The 17379-nt window shown below is 36.6% G+C and overlaps 1 protein-coding gene across 2 annotated transcripts in view; it reads left to right on the forward strand.

The window, feature by feature from the left end:
• The window catches only part of Ccser1 (coiled-coil serine-rich protein 1), a 1107714-nt gene that overhangs the window by 638847 nt on the left and 451488 nt on the right, over positions 1–17379 (forward strand). The window lies entirely within an intron of this gene.

The following is a 17379-nucleotide window of genomic DNA, read 5'->3' on the forward strand; positions in this document are numbered from 1 at the left end:
GAGAGAGAGAGAAAAAAGAAAGTTTTCCTGCATCCTTTTTTAAAAATTCCTAACTTTTTCCTTCCTCTTGTGGAATGGGTTCTTTGGAGCTGGGTAAGCCACCCAGCTCTTTCTATTCTAAAGTCCCAGGGACTTCTAGTGTAGGCCAGGTTTCATCCGCACTCCAAGGAAGGTATAAAGCATTCTCTTGTGCCACCTCTCATGAAACCGGAATGTTAGATGTCCATTCCACTCTTCCCATTCCCAGCACAGAAAGACACTGCCAAACTGTGTCTGCCGGCGTCTCCTCTAGCGTGAGTCTCTGGAGAAACTGTAAGTCCCTCAGCTCTTTATCCGCAGAGCTCCCCCTAAAGCGCGCTGGCTACCCTGAGCGGCCTGACAGAGACCAGCCTTGGGGTAACACCACCGAGACCAGAAAGCCGGTTCTGCATCCACGTTCCTCACTCCCGGAGGACCGGCTGTGAGGGCTGTTCCCTTTGCTTTTCCACTAGGAGTCTTCTGGAAAGAGTAACCCTCCAAGGTGGTTTTTTTTTGTTTTCTTTCTTTCTTTCTTTCTTGGCGGTGGCCCCCAACATAGTTTATGAGGGGTCTGAGCAGTGCTCTGAGTCAGGTGACAGAAAAACCAGATCCTCAAGGCAGCACTCACGGTACTGCAAGGGTGTGGAAAGCACAGCCCCACCTCCCTGCACAGGGACCGGAAGGGAAGGTGGGCGTTGCTCTTAGGTGTGCTGGCTGTCCCGGGAAGAGCTCCGTGGATGCGCTGTGGCTGGCTCAGGGCCGGGGGTTCTGCTTCACCTGGGGTACAGGCGGCCACGTGGTTTCTGGTGTTCTCGCAAAACTGTGTTGTGCATTGTTGTTGAATGATGTCTCTGGAGGAAAAGGAAGGCCTGGCTTCCTAATGAGGCATTTTTCTCTTGCCATCTGTAGGATCTTTTTCAAATTATACTGCAGGATAAAGAAGTGATTATCAATAGCTGGATGTCTCTTTATGGAGAGGTGAATAAAGCTTGCTGGAAAGAGCCTAAGTAAAAAGACCAAAGAGATAGACAGACAGACAGACAGGCAGACAGACAGACACCCCCCCCCCGCCACTATGTCCTGGGGAGGAAATGGAGTCATACTAACAGAATTTAAAACAAGCCAAGTAGAGCGTTCCTCAGACTCTCGCTCTTACACTACCGCAGATCTGAAGTCGCCAGCAGGGTTCTCAGGAACCTCGCGCTATCCCCGTGTGTCCTCCGAGTCTGCGCCACTGTCCAATGGCGGCTTCGTTTGCTTCTCTTTCTCTTCCAACTCCCTTGACAGCACGGAAAGAAAGAGGCTCTCGCTCCGAGCACATCCCAAGCGTTCACCATGCTCTACATGTAATGAATGGATGAGAAGTATGTCAGTTACCAGAGCAGGATTTTTAGCAGAGTCTCTTTGTCAGGTTTTAAATTTTTCCTGGAGACCTTTCTTCATTCCTTACATCTCATGGATATCAGTGGTGGATTTTGATGCCCCAATATTGCTGCTGATCCATTTTAAGCCTCAGAAACTGATTGCTACCTTTTTGATGTGACGTACGATATGCTTTTGTGCATTGCTATGTGAAATAGTGCACGAAAATTTTATAAGGAAGATTTCGATGAACTTGGTGAGGGCATACTTGGTATTACCCTTTTGTCTAACTAATTTAGGGTTTCCCCTACCCTCAGCATATTGGCGGTAAGTTTTACTAATTCTACTTCTCCACACTAGCTACACTCTCCTGTTTCTAAATTTGAGCTGTAAAGTCTTCTCTGTTCTTTTATTTTTTGTTTGTTTTGTTGTTGTTGTTGGGTTTTGTTTTGTTTTTTTCTGTTTCAGTTTTTCGTGTGTTTGTTTGTTTTCTGTGACAGAGGCTCACTATATAGTTCAGGCTGGCCTTGAACTCACTTATGTAGCCCACACTGACCTTGAACTCGAAGGGATCCTCTTGCCTCAGACTCCTCAGTGCTAAGATTACAGGCAAGTGCCACTATGCCCTGCACCCGGCTATATTCTTTAAATGTTACATTCTATAATATATCCTGGAAACATTTTGCATTTTATTTCCTAATGAATTCTTTCCAGTACTAAGCAACTAAGATCTTTGTAATAGTCCTTTCTGATGTGTTCTTTGTGTACTTGTTTGTTTTGCTTGTTTCTTGAGACAAGGTCTCACTATGCAGTTCAGGCTGGCCTTGAACTCATTTTAATCCTCCTGCCTCAGCCTGCTGAGTGCTGGCACAGAGGTGTGTGCTACCCCACCTGGCTCTGTGATATATTTATACTTTCTGTATGATAGAGTATTTCCTAGCTAATTTTTAAACAAAGTCAGATTTCTATAATTTGTGCAAGTCAAACACATATAAGCATACATTTTAAAATATTAGTAGATATCTTCTTCAAACATGATCCCCCCAAACAGATTAAGGATCAAGTACTAGATGAGCTATTTGCTAAAAATAACAAATAATATAAATATGTATTGTAGGCTTTTTATTTTTTATTTTATACTCGTTAGAAGGTAACTGGATGACATTAAATAGGTCTCACTTTTACAATTACCAAAATTTTACAGTTTTCACTGTTACCAAAACTAATGAAAGTTATTAGTAACACTGCTCCTCAAAGTCTTGAAGTTATTTTTAAAGAAATGTAATATAAATGTAAACTTATTTTATAGCTTACTGGTGCAAAATTAATTTTTGAGGATGGTTAATAATCTGTGCTTGTCTCAATTTTATATTTATTACAGAATACTACTCTCTCTGTCTCTCTCTCTCTATATACATATACATATTAATTCAGTACCCATCTAACCATCACACAATTTGAATACAATAATTTGAAAAAATTATACTTTTATATAAAATGTGTGCTTTTATATTGAACTGAAGTGGACTACAAATAACCAAAGCATACCATAATGAAAATATTAATTGAATGTACTATTTTTCAAACATTCATTTTTGAATAACTAGTTTTACCCAACCTGCTACTATGATTATCTTCTATGTGTGTTTATCACAAGGACCTAGTGTCCTCATTATTTAAATAAACACAAGAAAAGAAGGAAGGTAATTGATTTTGTCAAAGGGCTGAAACACGAGATAGATTCTTTGGGATGTGAATCTGTAAAGCTCTACCAATCCTTTAATATAAAGGTACATTTAACTGCACATTTAATTTTCTCATGCTCATTTTAACATGCATTTATTTATTATTATCTGATTGTTGGTTGATTTATTATCAAAGTTTTTTAATGTTCAATATAATATAATTTTTTAATATATAAAATATGGACTTTTTATGACATACAGAGTAATATCAGCAGTTAATTTGCTGAACAAAAGAATGCTTTTACTCATGCAAACACACAGTGATCTTTGTTTTAGACTAAGTATAGGGAGTGATTCAGTAATAACTAGACAAAAAGTTGAATGTCAGCATCTAAAAACTGATATTCATCTAGTTGTTTTCACTATTACCAAAATATGTTGAACTTCACATAGATAGCAGAATTAGATGCTAGAATATCACATAGATATTAGAATGACTCAAATGTAAAGTGGTAAGGAATAAGCTTAGTTATGCTTTTATAAAAATGAAGAATATATATAAACTTGGTGCTTGATTTATTAAGATTTTCTTTAAAACAGTTTATGTTCACTGCTCTTAGAATATTTACTAGTGGAAAGACTTCTCATTTAAATTGAGTCCTCTGTGTACATGTATGCAATTTACACAAGTTATTGCCTGTAGGCAGTCAGAAACGGTTCTAACGTATAATCTGCATACTTTCTAAAGTATAATCTGTATACTTTCAGTGACAACCATACTCGTTAGAAGGTAACTGGATGACATTAAATAGGTCTCACTTTTACAAACAAATACTTGCAATAGTTACAACATAAACTTGATCTCAGTGAAATGTTTTTTAAAGTCTTATACTATTTTATTTTATTTAGAGTTACCAGAAATTCATCCTTAGTGTATCAACAGAGTAAATACAATATAAATAATTATTTAAGCTGACTTAAGTAGGGAACAAAATAATTTTTCCTGGCATATTTTAAGTACACTGATGTGTGTAGATACATATTTTAAACCATCACTGATTTTATAACCATCAACCTCTTCTTTGCTCTTATCATATTTTACTATTACCTCTATCCCAGTTATGACTATGATCATAGTTATTCCGTTCTGGCCAGGTAACAAATAAAATTAATCTCTTAATTTTGCTCCAGGTGCCTACATTGCCAACAGTTCTCATGATATTCTGCATGTGTGGGTTCATTCTTCAAAAATATAAAATGAAACTTTGCTTAGGTAAGAAAACTGTAGTATCCTATATGCTATACGTGAAGATACAAATGATGCACCCCTAATATGAAGCACTCCCTACTTAGTGTCCAGCGGAGAGGTTAAAGTTTTGAAATATTTTTATTTGCTGTTGTTCTTTGCTTTGCTCTAAATAGTTTTTACATTTACCTATAAAGTGTGAGGTAGGATAAACCTTTGCATATATTGAGGATAAAGTAGGAGGGAGGGAAGTATTTCCACTCAGGAGATGAGAACTTAATTAAGAAAATCCTTTAGTAAGGAAACAGGGAAGAATGGAATTTACAGTGAGAAGGTGGTTTAATGCTGAAATACCTGCTTCCCAAGGAGGCTTAGCATGGGTGGGCACGAGAGGAAAAGGACACAGTGTTAAGTGCGAAAGAGTATTGTAACTACCGTGAGGGAAATACATTGAAGGAATTTACACCCATTATAGTTTTTTAGTGAAACAAATTCTTTCCTTCCTCTAATAAGCAAAGTAGAGGCCTGGGAAGAATGAGCAAGTTTTGAGACAACTGCAGTGGGAACGATAGGGAAAAGAATATGATGGGAAGATATGAAAGGATTAGAAACTTTACAAAACACATTCCACATTCAACCCCAGTCTCTTGCTACTTTTGTCTCAATTGTAGATTAAATTTTAACAGCAAGATTATACTTTACTGTCAAGTGAGTGCATCCGAGATTATAGAGTTCAGGTTTCTCTGCTTATAGGGCCCAGTGACAGGTCTTACTTCCAGGTTGTAGGAGAACAGGAAAACCTGTTAGGTAAGGGAAGCCCAGGGAAGTAAGTAAAGGACATTTTGGAAGCTTCAGTGAAAATGACATCAATCAGGAAGTTGTCTAAGTGAAGTTGGCCACATATTCTGCACTCTGACACTTGCTGTGACCTAAGTCCAGCACCACCTTATTAGATTTATTTTCTTTCTCATCCTAGATAAATTCACATAGCCTTGTAAAGGAAGTTTGCTGTACATTTTTTATGAGTATAGGCCCCTTAGACTGGAAGGAATGTGCTGATCTTTTCTGAGAAATATTTTGAGGAACCTTAGGATGATTTCGTCTTTGTAGGGAGGATGAAATAACTAATCCCACTTCAAAAGTCCCCAGTGCTATAAAGACAGAGCACTGTCAGTAACTTTGTTTTGTCCCTGGCAGTCTTCTTCACAACCATGGGTTTAGTAAAAAAATTAATCCTTTTCACAGTTCCTTCACCTGTTTCTTCAGCTGAGGCCTCTGCTATGAGCTTCATAATGCAGCATCTGACCACACTTTGGCTTCGTTTCTTGTGACACTAATTCCGCTAAGTTTTATGTTTGCTTTAATGCTGATTTCTAATACCTCTGAGGCTTTTCCAGTGCTGATGTTATTTCCACTGATGCATTACTTCCAAGCCCCTCACCCTCTTCTTATCCCACAGTCATAAGTTTCAATGGAACTTCCCCGGAGGCTTCTCTGATTTCTGAGAAAATGTTGGATGCGCCGCTCTACATTCATACAGCACTGCACACTTCCCCTTACTGTTATGTTCATGCATGACAACAGGGTCTTTCATCTCCTTGTCTGCATCCGTTAGTATAGTGACTTACACTTCCTTGAATGAGTGAGTTCAAGTATGCTGTGATAATAGATGTTTTCATTTTTTATATTTCAAATTTCACTTTTTCTTAGTGCACTATATTTAGATACTCTCTTTCAATAGTTACTTTTCTTCTTAGCACAAGGTCTTTGCTTGTGCCTCTGTAAGTAAGTCTATTTATACATTGAATTATAAACCAATGGTGGACTGGGTCTCTCACTTAAAATGTTCCACACTGGCTATTTCCAAATTCAAGGCTAATATATACCATGTAAAACTACATGGAATTCATTTTAGATAATATTTAGTTTTCTCTTACCAAAGATATAATCATATCTTATTGACTCAAAAGCCCTAACAGCTGGGCATAGGGTACACGCCTGTAATCCCAGCAGTTGGAGGCTGAGGCAGGAGGGTTATTGGAAGCTTGAGGCCAGCCTGGGTTACAGAGTGAGCTCAAGACCAGCCTGAACTGCACAATGAGACGCTGTTTCAAACAAACAACGCAAAAAAAGAAGCCCTAACTGAGTATAGCTTACTGTAGGAGGAAATTCATTAGTTTGCTTTATCGACTGTGAACTTTTTTAATATCAAAAACATAGAAAGTCAACATTATTAGCTTCATGTGTTTTTCAAGTCTACATGATGCTGTAAGGGACAAATGAGGAAAAGTCTATGCCTCCGGCTGTACTCAGTCATGCATATACACCCAGCATTCCTTCGGTTTCATAAGCAGATCCCCATCTTTGCTTACCACCAGGAAAAGCCATCAATAATGTTGAATAATAATGCTGTAGCTCACTTAGAGAGGCACATTGCATGGACTTTAGAAGTGATTATGTAAAAGTCCCTTCGGAAAGGCCACAGGAGTCAGTGATAAATGGCCTCCTTAGAGAACAGAACACGCCAGACTAACACATCTTCACTCCTTTTTGCGACGTTTCCTTCTCTGCCCTCCCCACGCTCCTGTCTCCTGATTCCCTTGCTTGTTCTGTGCACATTTATAGTACATAATGTCCACATTCCAGATAATGTCAGAAAAGACAGATTTCACAGTATATGCATAGACTAGTCAGAGGTGGATTCTATAAGCTGTAAGCACTCTGAATGATCTTCAGACGATACCTTGATTTTAAAACATAGTTCACTATTCTGCAATAAGGAAATGTGTATTTCTAATCTAATCCATATATTTGTGTGAAACTTTAGGTGAGTTGGAACTATATTATTTTTCTCCACATGTGACCTACAAAATGCATATTGTTACTACAAAATGATAAATGTATATATCAAGAGGATGAAATATTTGCAAACTTTTATAAAAATTAGATACAATACAGTAATAGTCTGATTTTTAAAAATTAGACTTCCATTTTGAGTGTTTTTGCCTTTTAATTCATATGTTTCCCAAAACAGCAGTCTAGGAAAAATTAATATTTTTTAAGTTGTGAGAAATGCTCAAGTAGCAAAGAAGAATTCCAGTGAAAAAATTAAAAATATTTTATTTATTGTTAGTCGATTTCTATAAAAATCTATGAATACTAAAATTCTGTGATTAGTAACTGATGTAAAAATATTAACAAAATTATTTTCTCATTTAATAAATATTGTTTTATGGTTTGAGGTAATCAAACACAATTAACCATAGAAAGAAAATAGTTTATATACATAACTTACTTTAGGTTTTTTTTTTTTTTGTCTTTTTAAGACAGGGTCTCACTATGCAGTTCAGGCTGGTCTTGAGGTCACTTTTGTAGCCCAGGATGGTCTCAAACTCACAATTATCCTCCTGCCTCAGCCTCCTGAGTGCTAGGATTATAGGCATGCGCCATTACACCTGGCTTTACTTGGGTTTTAAAACAAGAATAATATATCCAAATTATGTTGAATAAGGATTGTAGCTCTTAGTATTTATTCTTACGGACATAATGGAAACTTTAAGACTCTTGAATACAGTATTTATTAGCATTTCCCTTTTATCTAAATTACTGCATAATTAAGAAAGCTTATGTGAAAAGAACACACTACCATTTTTACATGTCAGTGAAATATTTTACAAATAAATCCACACAGCTGATCCATATTTAAGAGTGAACAAAAAATTTTTAAGGTGAATATTTCTCTCTAACAGTTACAGCTCTTTAAAATGCCTTTGTGGAAGTGTGCTTTCTGAAGATCTTACCAGCTTGATCTAAAAGACTTAAGTACCTTTCAGAACACGTTTGTCACATATAATAATTGTTTTTCCTGCAGCGTGCAGCCTAGGAATTTAAAACTAATAAAATAATGGTTGAAGAAATTGTGTCTTCTAGTTCTCTCTCAGCAACTCTTATGGGAAGTGTAGCTTTTTAACATCACATTTTACCATTTGTGAGACTCTTCAGGGACTGTCTTGTACATTCTCAGAAATGCATGTAGGATCTTCCATTTTTGCCACGTTTGTTCTTTCTCCAATTTCTGGCCTGGCATTTTGAGGTGAGTTAGGTCCAAGTTTTCAGCAACTCTGGCAAGTCAGGATTTCCTGTGGTGGTGACTTTTGTTCCTCTTGTTTCCAGCCAGTACAGCAGACACCACGAGAAGCTCTTGTCAGTGCTGGCTTGAGCCTTTTCCTGGCAAAGCTAAGCCTCCCTGAAACTTCTCCTGTCTGCCCGAGTGAGCACACTCTGCTGAAGGTAGTGGATATTTCACACACACGCTTCAGCAAAAGCACTCAGCACTCTGAGCTCAGAGGGGGCTTTCCTCTGTCTCACCCAGTTAAGACGGAATCAATGCTTTGGTTGCAGCTCCTCACAACTCATTGTATTAAAACATGTTTGCAGCTTTACATTTTGCCTTGTGTGTGTATATTTGTATGTGCTTGGTTTTGATTTTATTTGCCTGCCTTTTTATTTTGTGTGCATCTTCCGAGGAATGCAGCAGGGGTTCACCAAGTATCGGGCTAGAGGAAGAGATAGGAGCAATATGAAGAGCAAATAGGATAGGGCTCCTTGATGGAGCAACCCCAGCCCACAGAATTTGTGCTCTTGTTCTCAACAGGTTTACTTGGTACCATCAAGTGAACCAGCAGGGGAAGGTCAGGTGCATTCTACATACAAGAGTATTCACAATTTAGGCACAAGAAAGAATTGTTAATGGACTCAAGCATTTGTTAAAACACCATTTGCTTAACTATTAAGGTAGCTCAGGAGTAGAGAGCTTTCGGGCGTACAAGGGATTCTGGTTTCAAACTCCAGGCATTGCAAAACAAAGCACCATTTGTTAGCCGGAGGTGCGTACATCTCATCTTGCTTCATTCTACACCATACACAGTTATAGATAATCGTAAATTTGCCATTGTTCCTATTTTGTTGTTGTTGTTTCCCCATCATTTGAATTTTTGTATGTCTGTTGTTTGAGTTCCTCACTGTGTTTTTTCCTTAATGAAGAATGATAAAGTAAACTGTTATTTGGTCTTAATTAATTAAAGCTTTATAGGAGCTAGCTTTTAAAATCATGTTTTAAGTCATTTTAAAACTTTATTTTTTCTGTCAGTGAACTTGCTACATTTCATGCAACTGTACTTTCTTTGTCCTAGTAATATATAGCATTTTGTGGTGCATAAATGTACAAAACCACTTTGAAATATATTATTAGAAATGCTCTTTTACATAATTAATTAATTGTTTTCTAGTGTATTTGTGGAACCAGGGGTTGAACCTAAGGATGCTCCACCACTGAGCTACATCTCACTCCTTTTCATTAAGTTTTCAAAACAAATCATGACATTTTTTCAAAACCATGAGGATTATTTTTGAGATAAGAAAATAAAAGATTTGATTTTACATACACTGAATAATGGATTGAACTTGATTATTCTCCAATTAACCATCATTAGGTACCAGTTAAAAACTTATTATGTGAGTACTTTTTGAGTTAATAGCTTAGTGTAAAGTGTTAAAGGCTGTTAAGCAGATATACATAATCTTGTTTAAAGGAAGAAGCCATGCTTTTGCACACCATTAGCTGGGAGGTATTAATGGAAGCTATGGCCTATTAGGTAATAATGATGAAAACTGAAGGCACTCAGTTGGATAGGGAAGATCCAGGGTTGATGCAAAAACCATGATAAATAACAGCTATAAATTAACTTTAAAAGTTCTTATTACTCTGTTAATTATGATGAACATATTATTTTCACTTTGAATTATTGCGATGAGTTGTGTTTAAACAAATACTCTTAATAAACACTCATAAAAGATTGCAGAAGTGGAGAAGTCTCAAAGAAAAACTAGAGTACGTTGCAAGTAAATTTGAATTTCAGACAAACAACAAATAAACTGTTAATATAAGTGTGGAGTATGTTTATATTTCATTTTACCACCTGGAACCTGCCTGCCAATCACTTAATAGCTTCTGTTTTATAAGATTGGCTTTGTCAGTGTCATAGTTATTAGATTAAGTAGCCCTTATTTTACTTAATAATCTCCCCAAGTACAACAGCATGAGACTGGTGTGCTCTATTTTTCATTTACTAGATTAATAACCCTAAAGTAAGATGCAAGGACAATAATCAAAGCAGTGATGAGTAGTGAATCTTGAAGATAATCAGCTATTTCTTCCTCTCTCCTTCTCTCTCTCTCTCTCCCTCACTGTATTTTTTAATGTCATCGTGACTATCATTAGTGCTTCTTTTCATTACTTACCAATATTTCATTATATAAATATACTAGTTTACCCATTTTCCTGTTTATGAAATTTTGGGTTATTTCTAGTTTTAGTCTTTTGTCAGTTATGTTGATTTACACATTTTATATCAAGTCTGTGTGGAAATACATTATCCATTTTGTAAGAACTTATTAGTGGATATACTAGGAAATTAGAAAGGTGGCTATTGATTCTTTTGTAAGAAAACATAAATTATTTCCAAACTCTCATGACAGCTCATAGTTATACAGGAAAAAATACACTTTAAATGTCTTTTTTGCTCTGTTATTAGTAAAAGACAGAATATTTGAAGTGACTCCTTTTGTAGCTAAACAGATTAGGTTGTACATCTTTTATCAGTGTAGAGTGTAGATATTCCTTGAACTGTGATAGAGTTCCGTCCTGTTACAGACTTTTTAAGTTGAAAATATTTATGACAAAAAGCATTTAATATGCCTAATCTACCATGATTCATAGTTTAACTTAGAGTATCTAGAATGTACTTAAAGCACATATATTAACATAATCAGGCAAAAGCGTCTGGCACCAAGTGTAATTTCTAATAATTCCTTGCAAGTTCCATATAATTTATTGAATATTTCTATTCAAGAAAATGCTGACAACACAGTATGCTGCAGAGCAGCACAACTTGTTTGCTCTTGGGACTCTGGGCCAGGCTGTACGCTGCTTCCCAGCATTAGAAGAGCTACGTATTCTTAAGGCCCAGGAAAAGAGCAAAATGAATAGTTTGAAATAGGGTTCTTACTGGTACATAACATTCCACACCATCATAAAACTGAAAATAATGTAGGTTAAAGTGCCCAGAATTGGTGGCTATCTGCATGTAGTTTTAGGTGCCTGTCCTAGTCACTGCTGTCTTTCCTTTAAGTGTTGGTGCTAATGGTATAGAATTTGTAATTCTCCTTCAAGCACGGCGTGCTCATGCAGCCCCTGCTGCCGGATCTGGATGCGCACGGTTTCAGTGGGTGTCCCGTGAGTTTGCACCTGGGCTGTTGTGATCCAGCCACTCTTTTCTGTGGGGTCAGATGTTATGTTGAGTCAGTCACGGCACAAGTTCCTGATGTCTATGACACAGCTGCATATAGCCAAAATTACAAAGAAGCAGAAACTGCATTGTCAGAAGAAGCTGACCTTCTTCTGTTTTTAAAACTCTGCAACAGTGCAATTCTGCTGAATATAGCCTCATCTTGCTAATTCCATTTATGCTAGTTAACATGTGGCGAAGAAGAAGAGGAAGGTGGGTAGGAGCAGCTACTACAGCAGTCCCCTCTGAGGTACCTGCTGTCAGACTCTGGTCTGAAAAAAAGAGAAAACTTTGCTCTAAAAATAGTATGCAGAAAATTCCAGAAAGAAACAATACATGTTTTAAATTGTGCAGTGTTCTTAGTAGCACAAGGAAACCACACGTGTCCTTTATCCAGTTCTTCCACTGCCACTTTCCCATCACCCCAGTACAATACCAGACCCCTGCAGTTTAAAGGAAAGGGGTTTATTTTTGGCTCGCTGCAAGGCAGAAGCTGGATGGCCAGGAAGCAGAGAGAGCGAAGAGAGCAGCCTGGAGGAAGAGGCACCCTTCCAGGCCACGCTCCAAGGGACCCACCAGGCTCCATCTGCTAACCATGCACTCAGCTCAGGAGTGCTGGATCCCACTGAGTGTTGCACCCACATGCATCCAGTCACCGTCCAAACACGCGAGGCTGTGGGGACACCTGGAATTAACATCCACACTGTCTTTGTCACTTGCCTTTTCATCTCTCAGTAGACATCTCAGTTGTCAGGCTGACTCTCACGTTGTCACTTTGCCTGTATTCCTAGAACCTTTCTTGCCTAGTAATGGCTGTAAAGTGTCCGAGTAGCGATCCTAACAGCTCCGATGGATGCAGAGCTGGGATCTCGTGTTATCACAAGAAGACTGGGCATAGCACAGGAGCTGTTTTTACAAAGAGAGGGAGACCACATTCACATGGTTTTTACTACAGTATAATTGTTCTATTTTATTGTGTTTGTTCCTAATCTATAACCTTTATTATACATGTACATGTATGTTTGTGTATATAAAATTTACTTATGGATATATTTTTACATGTTTGAGTATCTATCTATCTATCTATATGATGCATACCTACAATGATAATCTCATATTTTTAAAATAAATAAATATTTTACATGTTTATTAGTATGACATGCTTTCCTCCTCTACTAATCAGAAATAAAATCCAGACAGTCCCCAACTTCGGATGGTACAACTTGCAGGTTTTCATCTTTATAATGTGCCAAAGCAAACCCATACAGCTAATATCTTTTCTGTTTCCAGTACAGTCTTCAATACATTGCGTGATATATTCAACAGTGTTCTAAGAAAGGCTTTATGTTTGATGGTTTCACTGAGCTTTGGGCTGTTGCAAGTTTTCTGATCATATTAAGGTCAGCTAAGCTAAACTATGATGTGTGGTAGGTTTGGTGGGTTAAATATGGTTTCTTCCCTATCATATTTTGAATGATGATAGATTTATTTGGGTGCAAGCATACAAGTCAGGAAGCATCTGATTGCTACACATACATATGAACCTTAGGATGGCTAGAATAAGGAGCTGCTGAAATGGAACTGTATGTGATACACACAAATATTGCCTTGAATATGGTCAAGTTAAAGGACAAAGTATTACTGGAGTAGTTCAATTCACTAATGGTGTAAAATAGTTCTACTGTTGCTAAAATACTCACTATTTGCTAACAAAAACTAGAGTAGTTTTATTATCCACACTGATGTGTAGAACTTCTTAAGAGTGTCAGCAAATAACGATCTGAACAAATGAAATTATGACACATGCCTATCAGCAATACAGTCTTACGGAGCCACACAATGCATCACTCCATCTTCTTGAGGTTTTTAGTGCTCATTACCAGTTCTTTGATTGTTCATGTTTCCAGAAAAAACTATGAATGCTTGAAGCTCTAAACTTGGTAAATGTAACGAGCATGGTTTCCCATGGATCTGAAAAAAATTAGATGGCTGTAGATGCAGCTGTCACTGCACGGAAGGCTTCTGCTGCCACGTCACGTGGAGCAGAACACCACTTTGAAGTTTATTTCATATTGATGCCATGTTCTACACAATTATAAGCTCTAAGAAACCAAAAATGTAGACCCAGAAGAAGATGGAGTCATTCAGTACTAAGAGCTCCATTAAAAAGTCATATGGTAATCCATGATTAATTTTAGTGTATGAACTAGAATAAAATCTTATTTACATACACTGAAATATCTTCCAAATAGGAAATGAAGAACAGTGTAATCCTCTTTATAGCACAAAGCAAATGAAATGACAGTGAAACAGGTATCATAGCTTCTCATTTTTTCTAATTAAATTCATACTTAAACTCTTCAGAAGTAAATGTTAATGTAGGAATTTTGTTGATCCTTCTCAGCAGTTATATTTTTATTTATTTCTCAGCAGTTATTTTTCATATAGGGTTGTAACATAAAAACACACGAAGGTAGTAAAGATGCTTGCTAATGAAATCATATACCAAAGGAAAAATTATGTCACAAGAAAGCTAAATTATTTAAGAATAAGTAACCATGTGTTAAATACTAGGTATCAGAGATAAATTATCCAGATACTTTGAGAAGCAATGAAAGGGATAGAACTATATGATGAGTTTTACTATAGGCTAGTAGTGTGTTCTGAGAATTTATAGAAATCACAAAAAGTTCTTTTCATTTCAAAAATCATTCTTTGGTTTTAAAGGGAATTTGTAATCTATCTGAAGTGACAGAAATAATAACTAGTACAGGCAGATTTAGAAAATATTAACTGACTTGTTACAAATTCCATAACCTTAGGTAATGTGATCTCTTTACCTCAGTTTCCTACTTTATGAAGTAAAAATGACAATTGTACTGACTTCAATGAGTTGTTCTGATGATTCTGTTGATTAATCAATTCAGAGTACATAGAATAATGCTTGGTACATAGAAAGCTTTATTAATGCATAAAATTCCATTTTTGTTTTATTTCACAGAAGAACGATATTTGAATTCACACTAACAGTGTGCAAATATTTATAACACTATGTGGTTGTTTTATGTTTATTTGTTTGTTGCCTTTGTAAGATTGACTATATCTCTGTGTGTGAGACTTCTGTATTATCTTCATAAATTAAAAAAATAGTAATTACACATCATAAGTGCACAATAATTATTATTGTGCAATCACTGTTAATATTAAATATAAGCTATTAAGTGTGCTAAGCATCTCACTGGAGAACATAGAAAATTGAAGAACTAGGAGTTACAGTTAATGAATAAAACAAAAGCCAGGAAATGACATCATCAGGATACTAAAGCAACCAAAGACATTACAAAATTAATTGAGATAATAACACATTCCAACTGAACAGCAATGGAAATGCTCCTCATCCTCAATCTCCTACTAGAGCCTAAAACAACAGACGGCTACTGAGCACTTGATGTGGGATTGCGATGGAGGGACTGCTGTGTTCCTCTCTGCAGTGCAATTTAGATTTAAGTCACAAGTGCAGTCGAACAGCATAGCTTCTCTCAGGCAGCCGGGGGAGAGGCATGCAACCAGCTGCTGAGAGAACTTGGAGTCGGAACTCAAGAGAAAGGGCTGCTGGTCCTTTATGTTTTTGGAAAGAAAGTGGCCTTCTGAATTGAAGAAGGGAAAGGGCAAATGAAAACCAAAGTAGGAAGAGTCTGCAGAGGTCTCAAATCGATTCCCTTTAGGCTATTATTGGTTGTTTTTAAGAATAGATCATTTGCATAAAAAGCTTGAATTCCAGTTGCTCAAGGAAAAAGGAAGTCTGTGAGAAGTTAATTAAGCTTTCTTGTGCTCATTGTCTTCATCTGTAAATGCAAAACAGTGTGAAAGACATCGTTCTGCTCCGAGTCTACGTTCTGGCAAGCACTGTTCCATCAGACCTGGTGTGGCGTTTACTGTGTGTGGTTACCACAGTTGTTTACAGAAGTTGCCTACCATGTTCATGGCCGCGAGGGCTGGGCTCAGAACATTCAGTTAGTTTTGGGCTGTTGACTAGCCAGCCATCTCATAAACATCAGCCTTGGCTTATAAGAAGAATCAGAAGTGAGACTGTACTGCTACTGGGAAAATATATTTCTTTTGAGAAAATGAAGCTGCAGCTGTCTCTCCCTGTGACTCACTATTGCAACCTTCACATATGGACAGGACACAAAATCAGGCTATGACAGATGTCATTGCCTGGATGAGTTTGATTTTGTCATAAAATGTGTAATTAAGTTTTCACATTACAGTGTACAACCTCAAGCTGTACCATGGATATTAAGTTGAAGATATTCTTTCTCTGGTACAGTGCCCTGGAGCACCCAATTTGTTGTACGTGATGAATATTTCACCCTAAGCAATAGCCTGTGTACTGGGTCTACAATAGAACCACAAAAGACATGAGTTGGGCAATAAATATTTGGGTAATAAGAGGATTTTACTTTCAGTGTGTTTATTTTCTCTGGTAACTGATTTATATAAGAATTTGTAAATACTTATTCTATAAAAGCTCCCCAGATCTTAGAAGTAATAGCTAATAAATATCAAACTTCTTATACAAAATCTGTCTTAAATTTCATCTTGTAAGGTTTGACTATATTTTTCTGTGAAGTGTTTAAAAATTTAGACCTAGGGGAGTGTTTTTGATCATGTCTCTGTTTTAGGTGTCAGCACTACTTTTTTGAAGATTGCTTGGTTTTCTGAAAATTAAATCTTCCTTTGAGTCATATAAATTATGTAGGAATTTAAAATACCACAGGTTGTTCATAGCATTTTAAATGATTACATTACAGCATAGATATATTTTGGTAATGTATGATATCAAGTAAGTGAAATGAATCATTAAAATATAAAGTCTATCCTATGAAAATTTCTTTTATCACATTCATTCTTGCGTCACACAATTTTTTTCCTAATATTATTTAATCTTGATAAGTGTTGCATTCTAAGTAATGCTGATTATTTCTGAATCATAAATTTTTAGAGCCTAAGTTATTTTGTCACCTCAATCAATTCTGACTGCACACTTCTCCACTTACACATTGTATTCTAGAACAGTTCATTAAAAAACACTCATCTACAAAAGGAAGAATTCAAAACGTGCTACCTTTGCATAATTCTTTATATTGTTTAGTATATTTTCATTAATTTCTTAGTTTTATTTATATTTTTACATATAACAGATTTTTCCAAAGCACTTCATCCAGAGCATGAATATTTTAATGCACACTTTCTTGTATTGTCAGTAAGTTTGATGTGTCAGACAATACTGGAATAACATCTGACCCATCTACATGTTATAATTTGTGGATGAAGAAATAAAGTGCAGTTGAGGAAATGTTTGTACTCTCAGTAATTGTCCAGTAGAACCAAAGAAAACTCTGGGAGGACTATGAGCGCAAGGCAAGAAGAACGCGACCGTACTGAGGTTTTATAAGGCAGCACAAACATGCAAAACTTCAGAAAAGGGAAATACTCACCTTGAGCTGTTAAAGCAGGAAAGGTTTTGAGAGCAAATGGCATTTATGTCAGACTTCATTAATAAAAAGGATTCTGATAGATAAGAAAGAAATATGGACTGGAAAGTTAGATTAGTATTGACTTTAAGGTATTTTAAGTAATGACTGGATATTATTGCAGAAAACGGAGATATTGAAGATTTTGAGTTTCTAGGACTCTAGAATGTGTTAGCTGTTTCTAA

The sequence above is a fragment of the Chinchilla lanigera genome, unplaced genomic scaffold (assembly GCF_000276665.1).
Source record: "Chinchilla lanigera isolate Chin_1 unplaced genomic scaffold, ChiLan1.0 scaffold00004, whole genome shotgun sequence".
NCBI lineage: Eukaryota > Metazoa > Chordata > Mammalia > Rodentia > Chinchillidae > Chinchilla > Chinchilla lanigera.